At 39.7% G+C, this 14,231-nt stretch overlaps 1 protein-coding gene across 4 annotated transcripts in view; it reads left to right on the top strand.

Annotated features, from left to right (window-relative positions):
* Positions 1-14,231, top strand: part of LOC128046803 (platelet glycoprotein 4) — a 97,385-nt gene that overhangs the window by 16,464 nt on the left and 66,690 nt on the right. For 2 of the 4 annotated variants that reach the window (XM_052639007.1, XM_052639012.1), the window contains exon 2: positions 4,781-4,867. The exons of the other annotated variants lie outside the window; for them this stretch is intronic. The gene's annotated coding sequence lies outside the window, so the exon portion shown is untranslated. The remainder of the gene's footprint in view (positions 1-4,780; positions 4,868-14,231) is intronic. 4 annotated transcript variants of the gene reach the window in all.

The raw sequence follows: 14,231 nt of genomic DNA, 5'->3' as shown, positions 1-14,231 counted from the left end.
TGGCTACTTGGGAACTTAGTCTATTCTTGGAGTCTATTTTATGCGGGGCCAAATTAGTATAATGTGCTTTTGGATATGTGTGTTCTTTAATATTACTGTCTAGAAGTTTACTACAGATGAACTTATATAATTGCTTTTTGTCAAAAAAAGTATTTTGAGTACCCATTTAAGCAGTAGGTACATATCTGAAATGAAAAGGATTCAAGCCAATCAATTTTCTTACCTGAAATATTCCTGCACAAGGTGTGCTTCTGCAAACTCTTTAACACATCACAGATGGTCTCAAAACTGTTGTTGTGACTGATGCCAGAATAAAAAGGTAGCTTTCTTATTCTTGTTTACATATATTCCTTTCTTCTTGGAGCATATCAGGCTTGGAGGCAAACAGTGGCAATGGTTTTCAACTGCAAAACCTATCCAGATGATTTCTTCCAGAGTCTCCTTTTTCCCCACTGTCATTAGGCTTAGATTCTCCTCTTTTCCATCCTATCCTTTTTGAACTGTCATAATGCATTTACGTTTTATACATCTACTGGCCAAACAAGAAAGATTACATGTTCAACAAAAAGCAGGCTCACATAGTCATTTTTTTCCATTGTTTCTTTCCAACAAGGTCCAGTTATTGACTCTGGACTAAGTAAACCAAAGGATCGACGTTTCCTGCTTACTCTTCCATGGCGGTTTGCAGTGGACCTCTCCATCTCTTGATCTTTTTTCCTCACCCTCATCCCCACATCTCTTCCCCAACTCCCATGAGGCTGAGCATGGCCCTAAGTCCAGCAACCTCAGCCTGGAATGTGAAGTGGGGAAAGTGAGAAATTAGGAGATTAAATAATTCCTAATAAAGCTCAACATTTAGAAAACAAAGATCATGGCATCTGGTCCAATCACTTCATGGGAAATAGATGGGGAAACAGTGTCAGACTTTATTTTGGGGGGCTCCAAAATCACTGCAGATGGTGACTGCAGCCATGAAATTAAAAGACACTTGCTCCCTGTAAGGAAAGTTATGACCAACCTAGATAGCATATTCCAAAGCAGAGACATTACTTTGCCGACTAAGGTCCGTCTAGTCAAGGCTATGGTTTTTCCAGTAGTCATGTATGGATGTGAGAGTTGGACTGTGAAGAAAGCTGAGCGCTGAAGAATTGATGCGTTTGAACTGTGGTGTTGGAGAAGACTCTTGAGAGTCCCTTGGACTGCAAGGAGATCCAACCAGTCCATTCTGAAGGAGATCAACCCTGGGATTTCTTTGGAGAGACTGATGCTAAAGCTGAAACTCCAGAACTTGGGCCACCTCATGCGAAGAGTTGACTCACTGGAAAAGACTCTAATGCTGGGAGGGATTGGGGGCAGGAGGAGAAGGGGACGACCGAGGATGAGAAGGCTGGATGGCATCACTGACTCGATGGATGTGAGTCTGAGTGAACTCCGGGAGTTGGTGATGGACAGGGAGGCCTGGCGTGCTGCGATTCATGGGGCCGCAGAGTCGGACACGACTGAGCAACTGAACTGAACTGAGTATTAATATCAACTGGAGTCTGTGCAGGCTCTAGTTATCTGCTCTGCTATTTGTAGAGCAAATCGTATGTCACTTCAGCCTGAGCCAATATAAAAGAGTGTCAAGTCCCTCAGTTCCTTTGACCTTCAGTGTATTGTCTCTGCTTTTACCAGGACTGTTACTTCAGTTCTTACCCAGTTTTCATTACTTCTCTTTCTACCCTGCTGTTATGCTCCAGAGCACCATCAAAAAGATAAAAAGCTTAACCAGAATCTCTCACCCACTCATGATGATGGCTGTAAGGGCATGCTTTCGTTTTACGACCCTCTTTGCCACAGCTGCTGCCATGAACTGCACCATTTCCCCACTAATCCAAACTCTGTCGGGAAAAAAGTCCACCTTCTCTTCATTAGACTGAACACAAGTCTTAGTGCAGAGCTATCTATCTTCCCAGTATTTGCTTAGTTTTCTATGTGGATTCTCATCCCAACTTACTGCTTTTAACTTGGCCCTTTAAAAGTGAAAACACTTATCCCATCCCTTTCCCTATTTACAACTACTTAACAGTTCTATTCTGCTTCCAGAAGAACGTTCAATCTCCTTGAAATATTATACAAGGAGCTTCAACATCTGGCCTTCACCCCTTCTTCTCACTTTTTCTCTTCCCTTAAAAATCAATTTTTGTTACTTTACAAATATATCACTCACTCCTATCTTGAATTTGTGCTATACAGCAGCTTCCCACCAGTCATCCACTTTACACATGGTTGTATTACATGTCAATACTACTCTCTCAGTTCTTCCCACTCTCCTCTTCCTCTCCTGTGTCCACGTGCCCATGGTCTATGTCTACTCTTGCCGTGAAGATAGGTTTATCTGTTCCATTTTTCTAGATTCCACATCAGTTCAGTTCAGTTGCTCAGGCGCGTCTGACTCTTTGCGACCCCATGAGTCGCAGCACGCCAGGCCTCCCTGTCCATCACCATATCCCGGAGTTCACTCATATACATGTCCATTGAGTTGGTGATGCCATCCAGCCATCTCATCCTCTGTCGTCCCCTTCTCCTCCTGCCCCCAATCCCTCCCTGCATCAGGGTCTTTTCCAATGAGTCAACTCTTTGCATAAGGTGGCCAAGGTATTGGAGTCTCAGCTTCAGCATCAGTCCTTCCAATGAACACCCAGGACTGAACTCCTTTAGAGTGGACTGGTTGGATCTCCTTGCAGTCCAAGGGACTCTAAAGAGTCTTCTCCAGTACCACAGTTCAAAAGCATCAATTCTTCGGCACTCAGCTTTCTTCACAGTCCAACTCTCACATCCATACATGACCACTGGAAAAACCATAGCCTTGACTAGACGGACCTTTGTTGGCAAAGTAATGTCTCTGCTTTTCAATATGCTATCTAGGTTGGTCATAACTTTCCTTCTAAGGAGTAAGCGTCTTTTAATTTCATGGCTGCAGTCACCATCTGCAGTGAGTCTGGAGCCCCAAAAAATAAAGTCTGACACTGTTTCCACTGTTTCCCCATCTATTTCCCATGAAGTGATGGGACCAGATGCCATGATCTTCGTTTTCTGAATGTTGAGCTTTAAGCCAACTTTTTCACTCTCCTCTTTCACTTTCATTAAGAGGCTTTTGAGTTCCTCTTCACTTTCTGCCATAAGGGTGGTGTCATCTGCATATCTGAGGTGATTGATATTTCTCCCGGCAATCTTGATTTCAGCTTGTGATTCCTCCAGCCCAGCGTTTCTCATGATGTACTCTGCATATAAGTTAAATAGCCGGGTGACAATATACAGGCTTGATACACTCCTTTTCCTATTTGGAACCAGTCTGTTGTTCCATGTCCAGTTCTAACTGTTGCTTCCTGACCTGCACGTCGGTTTCTCAAGAGGCAGGTCAGGTGGTTGGTATTCCCATCTCTCTCAGAATTTTCCACAGTGTATTGTGATCCACACAGTTGAAGGCTTTGCTATAGTCAATAATGCAGAAATAGATGTTTCTCTGGAACTCTCTTCCTTTTTCCATGATCCAGTGGATGTTGGCAATTTGATCTCTGGTTCCTCTGCCTTTTCTAAAACCAGCTTGAACATCTGGAAGTTCACGGTTGACATATTGCTAAAGCCTGGCTTGGAGAATTTTGAGCATTACTTTACTAATATGTGAGATGAGTGCAATGTGTGGTAGTTTGTGCATTCTTTGGCAATGCCTTTCTTTGGGATGGGAATGAAAACTGACCATATATATGCACTAATTCCACATATATGCATTAATATACGATATTTGTTTTTCTCTTTCTGACTTACTTCACTCTGAATTACAGTCTCTAGGTCCATCCACATCTCTATAAATGACCCAATTCCATTCTTTTTTACGGCTGAGTAATATTCCATTGTATATCTGTACCACATCTTCTTTATCCATTTCTCTGTTGATGGGCATTTAGGTTGCTTCCATGCCCTGGCTGTTGTAAATAGTGTTGCAATGAATATTGTGGTACATGTGTCTTTTGGAATTACGGGTTTTTTTGGGTATATGTCCAGAAGTGGGATTGCTGGGTCATATGGTAGATTTATTCCTAGTATTTTGAGAAATTTCTCTACTCTTGTCCATAGTGGCTCTATCAATCTACAATCTCATCAACAATGCAAGAGGGGTCCCCTTTCTCCACACCCTCTATGACATTTATCATTTACAAATTTTGCGATGACGGCCAATCTGATTGGTATGAGGTCATACCTCATTGTAGTTTTGATTTGTATTTCTCTAATATTTAGTGATGTTGAGCATCTTTTCATGTGCCTCTTGAGCATCTGTATATCTTCTTTGAATAAATATCTGTCTGCTTAGGACTTCTGCCCCCAGCTGTTTTTTTTTTTTTTTTTTTTTAGGTTGTTTGTATTTTTTATATTGAATTGTATGAGCTGCTTTAATGGGAACATGTGTACACCTGTGGTGGATTCATGTTGACGTATGGCAAAACCAATGCAGTATTGTAAAGTAAAATTTAAAAAAAATTAGGTCCCATCTGCTTATTTTTGTTTTTATTTTCATTTCTCTAAGAGGTGGATCAAAAAGGATCTTGCTGCAATTTGTGGCAAACAGTATTCTGCCTATGATTTTCTCTAAGAGTTGTATAGTCTGGCCTTACCTTCAGGTGTTTAATCCATCTTGAGTTTATGTATTTTTATTTCTATTACTTTATTTATTTATTGTATCATTATTATTTATGTAGTTTATTTTTAGGAAGTGTTCTAATTTCATTATTTTTTCATGTAGCTGTCCAGTTTTCTCAGCATGACATATTGAAGAGGCTGTCTATTCTCCATTCTACCTTCTTGCCTCCTTTGTCAAAGGCAACCACAGGTGTGTGGGTTTATATCTTGGCTTTATATCCAGTTCTGTTGACCTAAAAAGTAATTTCTAAGATCACATTTCTGCTTCTTAGCTAAAATGAGGAAGTCGTTCCAGATGATCTATAAAGGGATGTTCGAATGCTAGGTTTATTTGATCATCTATTGTGTGAATCTATGCTTCTGTTACCTTCTTCTTTAGTATATACTATTGCACTGAAGTTTCCCAAATATTTTTTTAAGTATTGACAAATGACCATAATTGCAACAGAAGAAATTATTCTAGATTTACAGAGTAGGTGACTGCAAGCTAGTAAGCAACCAGCTATAATATCTTAGTCAAATTCTAAACAAAGAATTACAATTTTTGTGTTGATTTTCTGATTGTAGAATTATACAGCAAATGTTTGTAAAGATTTCAATAAAATTTTCAGGCTAGACAGAAATTATACAAGTAGAATGGTTACTGAAATTTCTACACAAATCTCCTACTAGAAAAATGAACTTAACAACTATTCATGCCCAAAAATACCTTCACAGAAGCTCAGAATTCCAAGTAAGGGATGATAGTACCTGGGTCAAGGAGGTATTGTATTTTGAAGAGATTATAAAAGATACACAATGGATAGCCTCAAACTTTTTAAAGCAGGAAATAAAACTTTATCCTGAGAAGATAGGTTTCCAGGGAAATACTTAGGAAAATGAAGATGCCACAGCAAAAAATCCAAGAGAGTGAAGGCAAAAGTCACAAGATAGGAAAAAAGTAAAGGACTGCTTAACACAGCTCAATTCAATTACAATCTTGTTTTTAAAATGTATATAGATATCAAATGAATGTTTGTTTGTTTTTTAAAAGACCAAATGGTATTTTAAAACTTAAAGAAAATAGACAATTGCCTTATTTTCTCCACCCTGTTCCGTTCCCCATGTTAAATTTTAGAATACTGAACTATTTATAGATGACATACTTAAAGTGTTCTTGATGTTTTTTGAAAAAAAAAAAAAAAACCACAAAAATCTGTTTTTTAAATACAATTTCTTCCTGTAGAAGAGAAGGATCTAACTTTTATGTATTAAATACAATACTGCTCGATCCATCACATCTATATACATACTTCTCATCTTCCACCTAATAATGTATTTTTCTAATATTATTGACTGTGTAAATCATTATTATAAAACTTCTGAGCAGCAGAGCCAAGAAATAAACAATGAGTGCTTTCTTTCTGGTGCAATTTATGTTTTCCTGGTGATAATTGCATCCTTAAATCCTCTGTCCTCCTGGTCCAATATTAACTGGTTTTTGTTTTTTTCCCCTTGACTTGTGACGTAATTCTTACTGTGAAACTTCCCTTCTGCTGTTTCTGGAAATTCCCTATGCCTCTCATTTGTTGTATTAGCTATTTCCTTAATTCCCTGTCTTCTTTTACTTCCTTGTTTCAGTAAAATTTATATTCTGAGATTTCTTGGGCTCCTTAAAAAACAGAAAAAGAGAAGTAAAATTTAGGACTGTGTGTATATTAAAATGTCTATATCCTCTTTCTAATTTTTGGACATTTTTGAAGAGCTTGTTATTTGACTTGTAAATCCCCAGTGCTGCTGTCTGTTGTCTCTTTGATTTGTATGTGACATTACTCTCAAGCGCGCCAGAGGTTTTTAAGAATTTCTCTTTATTCTTGGTACCTGTGATGGGAAAACAGGCAGCTAGGTCATAGCCTGTGGCCCTTTATATCCACTCTGCTGTAGATGGGTGACTTTCTGCACTCTGGGGGTTTAATGTCCTTTGATTCTGGAAAATATTCATCATTCTATCCTATTTCCGCTTTGTCTGGTTGTGTTTTCCCTGGAAACCCCACTGTGTGGTTGTTGGCTCTATCCTACAGCTAGCTGCTCTAATGCTGCTCCCGTGGCTCCTCTGTACTCACATATGCCAAACGCTTGCTCCACTGTGTTACTTCTATCACGGTTTTCTTTTTTCAGATTGCTGCCTTCTATTTCTGTGGATTTTAGGATTTCATGGTTTTCTTTTTAAAGTGATTCTTTCCTATTTATTTTTTAAAATTATGATTAGAATTTTTAAATGTAATTTTTATATTAATTTTTAAATTTTTGGCTGTGCTGGGTCTTCATTTCTGCGCAGGCTTTTCTCCAGTTGTGGTGAGTGCGGACTACTCTCTGTTTGTGGCCGGTTCTTTTGTTGCCACGCATAGGCTCTAGGTGCGTGGGGTTCAGTAGTTAGGGCCCCCAGGCTCTAGAGCACAGGCTTGGTAGTTGTGATGCGCAGGTGTAGTTGCTCCGCGGCATGTGGTTATCTTCCTGGACCAGGCATTGAATCATGTCTTCTGCGTTGGCTGGTGGATTCTTTACCACTGAGCCACCAGGAAAGCCCCATGGTTTTTTGTTTTACTAGTTTCATGATACAAAATTGTCTCTTAGTTGTCTGATGATAGTAATCACAAAAATATTTTGTGTTTTTATTCCCTTTTCTTGTATTCAACCTTATTGTTTACTGTATTTAACTTTTTTCATGCACGTCAGAAGTATTCCTCAAATGTCTAGTGATTATCCATTTATATTTAAGATTAAGGCAAAATGAATACAGATTTCATTCTAGAGTTGCACTGTCCAAAATGGTAGCCACTAGCCCCAAGTGACTATTGAGAACTTGAAACATAGTTAATCCAGATTGAAATGTGTTCTAAGAGTAAAGTAAAAACCAGACTTTTAACACTTTGTGCCCCTGCAAAAAAATCTCATTAATAATTTATGTTGATTTAAATGATAGTATTTATGATGTCAGTTCAGTTCAGTTCAGTCGCTCAGTCGTGTCCGACTCTTTGCGACCCCTTGAATCGCAGCATGCCAGGCCTCCCTGTCCATCACCAACTCCCAGAGTTCACTCAGACTCGCGTCCATCGAGTCAGTGATGCCATCGAGCCATCTCATCCTCTGTTGCCCCCTTGTTCTTCTTCCCCCAATCCCTCCCAAAATCAAAGTCTTTTCCAATGAGTCAGCTCTTCACATGAGGTGGCCAAAATACTGGAGTTTCAGCTTTAGCATCATTCCTTCCAAAGAAATCCCAGGGTTGATCTCCTTCAGAATGGACTGGTTGGGTCTCCTTGCAGTCCAAGGGACTCTCAAGAGTCTTCTCCAACACCACAGTTCAAAAGCATCAATTCTTCGGCACTCAGCCTTCTTCACAGTCCAACTCTCACATCCATACATGACTACTGGAAAAACCATAGCCTTGACTAGACAGACCTTAGTTGGCAAAGTAATGTCTCTGCTTTTCAATATGCTATCTAGGTTGCTCATAACTTTTCTTCCAAGGAATATGATGTTGTAGTAAGTAATATATAATATTAAATGTAATATTGCCTATTTACTTACATTTTCAGTGTGGCTACTGGATATTTTAAAGGGATATTTAGCATGAGGCTTCTGTCATACTTGCACCAGACAGTACTACTCTGGATTGAGCAGAAGGTCCTGACCATTTCACTTTGCTCCCTGACCACCTCCCCACTTCAGCTAATAAGTAGTGCCAAGTGTTTTCTCTTGTGCCACTTTCCTTAGAAAGGAATCCTATAATATTTTGCTTGATAGAGTTCTGGAATTGGTAGGGGAAGAGAAATCAGTGTGTGGGCTTAAACTTATTTAGACATGGATCTCCCTCATACCCCTAGCTGGGCTTCCTTGTTTTAGGTCCAGAAATCTCTCACTCCATGTCTCAAAAGAGGAAACACCTGATCTTCTGACAGATGAGGAGGAAGGAGAGTGAGCAGGCTGTGTAAAGTATATGGAGAGAAGATTTAGGTTTGGGACTTCCTGAGATATTCAATCAAGTTAAGACTCTGCTTTCCATGCACCCCATGGTCCTATGTGGACTTATACAGTAGATTCTTTTTGCTTCTGCTCTAGGTGTACATGTTTAGAATCTGACATGCAGGATGTTTGAACAATTACCATTAGTCCATTATGCTTTCTATATGTTGACTGGTTTCTTGTCTTCACTCATCTAAATCTTTGAGCTGAACATGTGTGTTCCTATTTTTATAAATGCTACCTACAACTTTCATTTTAATGAGATTTCAGATGTAAGTGAAAATGTATTCCACCTGCCATGTTTAACCTGAGGTCATCATTTTAAATCTTAATATCTTGTTATTCCCTTCTATATTTTTTGTCAGATTATATTCAGGTACTTAAGTCTTCTATAACTTGCTCTGATATGTCCATCTCTCTGTAGATAGGAACCTTTATGGCAAGCCAGGTTTAGCTTGTGCACATGCCTTTTTCCAACCATACCAATTACATTTCTAAATGATTTACGTGATTTATCTAATTTTATTTTCCACGAATCCCACTTCCTTCTCCTTTTTTACATTTAACTCATCTTCTAGGGAAGATTAAGGATGTCAGAGTTCTATGAACATATTCTTAGAAATTCAGTGCCCACTGATCTCTTTCTTAGCTAAACTTCTATCATGTGTGTGTTTCCCACAATTTTTAGTGTTTTATACTATGATAAATTATACTGTGAGGTATTAATCCACATGGTTTTATTCTGCCCACTTCATTCTCTTTTCTAACTGCAAGATGAAGCTGCAAATTGAGGGAGAATTTTTAGTGGGCACAAGGAACTGACATTTGGTTACTATTCAGTCTTACTAAAGACTAGGAAAATAGTTGTGCCCTAAGCATGGATAACGGAGAAGGCAATGGCACCCCACTCCAGTACTCTTGCCTGGAAAATCCCATGGACGGAGGAGCCTGATAGGCTGCAGTCCATGGGGTCACTGAGGTTCGGACACGACTGAGAGACTTCACTTTCACTTTTCACTTTCATGCATTGGAGAAGGAAATGGCAACCCACTCCAGTGTTCTTGCCTGGAGAATCCCAGGGATGGCAGAGCCTGGTGGGCTGCTGTCTCTGGGGTCGCACAGAGTCGGACACGACTGAAGTGACTTAGCAGCAGCAAGCATGGATAAAAGGGAAACACAGACTTTAGACATGACCGAATCCCAGAGAGCTGCTGTGATCGGTTCTGCAGCAGACACACTCCTAAAGGCAAGTTTTCTTCTCCCCTTCAACTCTCAAGATGGAGGACCTCAGAACACAAGTGTTGTCGGAGAGAACGAGCCTCAGAAAACACTGCCTCAGAGACTACGGCAGTGGAGTATCTGGGGCTGTGTGTGGTACATAGGCTGCTGTTTAGAAGCAGATTCATGGAGCCCCTTGGACTCTAACACTGAGCTCAAGGCCCCTGAAGGTTACGCAAGTTAGTTGAGAAAAAGAAAGGTACCACCTGCAAAGTGCTCAAGGCCAGAACAAGGGAAAGTGATAGCCACAAATTTAGAGGGCATGCTCTGTGTTCTCATCTCCTTCTCTGAAAATAGCCTGTACTGAGGAAAATGTAACAAGAGTTTTAAAGTTGAAATGACTGAGGGACAGCAAAAATGAAATTTCTTAAAAAGTGACTAAATATGCTGTATCAGACAGAATGGAGGTTTGAGATAAAATGAAATTTAGTGCAACAAAATTTTGTTTTTGCACACCTGAGTCTGTGATTGTAAAACTCATTTCCATTTCAGTAATATACAGTATACAGCCATTCCCAAAGTTTCTTTCTCACAAAAAACAAACGAAAAAGAAAACCTTTTCCAGGTAACCATGATTATTTTTCTTTGTTTTAGATTAATTTTATATTTCACATTCCTTTTGTCAGGTTAAACAGTTTTGTTTCCCAGAGTGATAGAAACTTGGACTTAATTTTTATTTTGAACTTTGATTTTGAAAGCTTAACATGTAATATTTTCTCCCTTTAAAGAATCATACCCATCTAGGGGACAGGAGATGGTCTTGATTTTGCGTTGATTGTATATACATACACATGTATATGCAATTTAAGCAAATAATTGTATTATCAAGATGGTATGACAGCCCAATACTTAAAAATGGTTGCTTTAGAGAAGAGCTAGAATTTTGGAAGCTGATGGTTATTTCCTAATATTTATTATTTGACAAGTAAAGTTCCCCCTATATTCTTATCTACTTTTCTTGGAGCATTCTCTTACTTGCAGACAAAAGTGTCCTAAGTTATACAACCATAGCTTGGCATTCTTTGACCTTGAGCGTTTTCTTGACCTCTCAGTCCTTTGGTACTTTTCAGTTCAGTTCAGTCACTCAGTCGTGTCTGACTCTTTGAGACCCCATGGACTGCATGGTACTTGTAATGTCAGGAAACCAACAATTCTTACTTCAAATTATGGTTATGAAGATTAATTTAGATAATACATATAGAGTCCTTAGAAAGGTGTTTGCCTGTAGTAAGTGCCCTCGATGTTAGCCGTTTGTATTACATGAAACACTTTGGGCTTTTCAAAAAAATGTGCTTCTGATGTTTTATTGCCGGGGTCCAGCCCCAGTGGATCCAGGGTAATTCAAAGGTGGGGACGGAATCGGCGTCCTGGCAAAAACTTATTTAATTACAGATATATAGAGAGATTAGAAACAGATAGTGTAGTAGGAGAATTAGTGGAGAAAAGAGGCTGAATAACTGGTTTACATGGAATACCAATCACCACCTACGTAGGCCACAGGCGTCTTTCCATTCTCCCGAAGGACAGGAGGCACTGAGGCCTCCCCGGTCTGATCTCAGAAGCTCAGGCAGAATTAGCAGGCTTGGTGAGTACCCACATTTCAGATGGGAATTCAGCCAGGAAAGCAGGGAGCAAGAAAGAAACGACATGGGGGAATCAGTCTTTCCAGAATTTGATCCGATTTCTTTATTTTTCAGGTTTGTTTATATACCTTTTTGTTATACATAGGGATGAATACAGAGTCACGTGGGGGTCAGCAGACCTGACCCTTGTCACAATCAGGTGCTTCATATAAAATTATACAAAGGTCTTATGAGTTTCATCATCTTCTGGCCATGAGGTCTGCTGACATTTTATGGCCCTTTCTGATACCAGTCAGTTAACCAGAAAACTTATTTTTCCAGGGGTGATTTTTTCTTAAATCAGGCGCCACCCTCCAAATAAAGTTGCATTCTTATAGGGTGAGGGTGTAGTGAGTTACAATCAAGAAAGGAATTTACTTAACCTAAGGTTTAACGTGATTCATCTTAAAGGTTAATACTTATTTCTCCTATATGCTAGTTATATTCATTATAAGGGCAGGAATATGGAGATTTAGCAGCAACTATTGGCTCAACAAATGTAAACCCTTCACTAATGTTCCCCTTAAGATCTATTTTGTCTTAAGATAAAGTTACATTTTTGCATAGCAAGGACACAGTGATTTATAACAAAGTACAGTGGTCTATTACAAAAGAGAAAATTCATTAACTCAAAAAGTCTAGTATTGCTAACATCAAAAAACTACTATCTTTCCTTTTCTATATTCCAAATACATTGATTAATATATTCCCAGGTGCCTAAGGATATGGAGGCCTAATGGCAATCACTGATTCATCAATGAAAAAAGCCCTATGCTAATACTCCAAACTCTCTGTGCTGTTTATGGTTGAGAGGCTGTCACACAAGCTAGTCTGTCAGCAGAGAGGTTTGACCTGAGACATCCTTGTCACACCCAGGGCAGGGAATTAGCAGTAATTATTGGCACGACAAATGAAGAAAAAACCCTTCACCAATATAATTCCTAATCAACCCACTAACACTATACTAATGATCTTCTAACTTCTCAAAAGAGTCTGTATTTAGAAAGTTTTAAAACATCCTGTGCCTCTCACAGTTGGGAGGCTGTAAACAATCACATGCGGCCAGACGAGCCTGATCAGGCAGGCCAGAGAACGCGGCCAGACGAGCCTGATCAGGCAGGCCAGAGAACCTTCAGAGTTCGTAAGTTGAAACACTCTTGTCACGCCCAGGAATTTTTATTAACTTGGAGCTGCAAGTTAACTCCTTCTCCGAGAGAAATGGTTATGGGGGAGAGCTCCCCGTAAAGTACTCTGGTTTGGGGGTAGATGCTCGGGAACAGGGGGTTTCCTGAGGCTTGATCACGCCTTTGCGTATGCCAAGCTTCCTTCCTCATGACCTTTGGCATGGGCGAAGTTCCTCACGCTGGCTCCCAACATTTTATCATTTCACATATTAAACACCAAGTGGTTTTCCAAGGAATAAAACATGGTGATGTGATTATTTTAAAAGTTAGTCAACACACAACAAGAATTTGTCTGCTGCCCTCCATAAGATTCTAGAGATCAGCTCAGTTCAGTCGCTCAGTCGTTTACGACTCTTTGCGACCCCATGAATCGCAGCACGCCAAGTTCAATGACTTTTAAAAGCACTCACCGTAGGTATACATATATCCCCTCTCTTTTTTGATATCCTTCCCATTTAGGTCACCACAGAAAACTGAGTATAGAGTTCCCTGTGCTGTACAGTAGGGCCTCATTACTTATCTATTTTATACATGATATTTGGAGCTCCTTTCTATCTGCTAGATTGGATGCTGCCAGATTCAAAATGATTTTTGCTCAAATAAGCTCAACATTTAAAAAATATAAAAGTACTCATCAAAAATAGCTTTGGTCACAGATAGTCTAAAGGAGGACAGGACATTAGACACCATTTAGGTGGTATTTTCAATTAGACCTAAATAATTATTTGGCCTGTAATCTCATTTTACAAGGTTTCCCATATACCTGAATGTTTATTCGTGGTTTTAAACATGGAAGCTCTGTGAATTTCAGGGCAAGAAGAGTCCAATCCCTGTCTCCAAGGACTTTGGGAGTTACCTATTGGATAGAGACTCTGCTTTTTAATTTCATTTTTTCAACACCAAAAACATTTTGTAATGGGGTATAGCCAATTAACAATGTTGTGAAATTTCAGGTGAGCAGTGAAGGGACTCGGCCATATATATACATGTATCCATTCTCCCTGGAGAAGGAAATGGCAAGCCACTCCAGTGTTTTTACCTGGAGAATCCCATGGATAGAGGAGCCCGACAGGCTACAGTCCATGGGGTCACAAAGAGTCAAACACGACTGAATGACTGAGCACATCCATTCTTCCCCAAACCCCACTCCCATCCAGGCTAGCACATAACATTGAACACAAGCTTCATGCGCTATGCAATAGGTTTTTGTTGGTTATCCATTTTAAACACAGCAGTGTGTACATGACCTTCCCAAAGTCCTTAACTATCCCTTCCCCCCAGCAACTGCAAATTCATTTTCTAAGTCTGTGAAGAATCTGCTTCTTATTACCTAAATTCAGTTGAGCAACAGAGAAGAGGGAAGGAGTCCAGGACACACTGCCAGACAGAGGCCAGAGGGAGGGTTACACAGAGAAAGAACGTGCTGCCCTTATACTGCCTCTGGGTCTGGTAAGGTTAGTACAGCTTA

Source organism: Budorcas taxicolor, chromosome 4, assembly GCF_023091745.1.
Source record: "Budorcas taxicolor isolate Tak-1 chromosome 4, Takin1.1, whole genome shotgun sequence".
In the NCBI taxonomy this organism is placed as follows: domain Eukaryota; kingdom Metazoa; phylum Chordata; class Mammalia; order Artiodactyla; family Bovidae; genus Budorcas; species Budorcas taxicolor.
The sequence above is the reverse complement of the archived record's forward strand: the minus strand, read 5'-3'. Positions and strand labels throughout refer to the sequence as shown.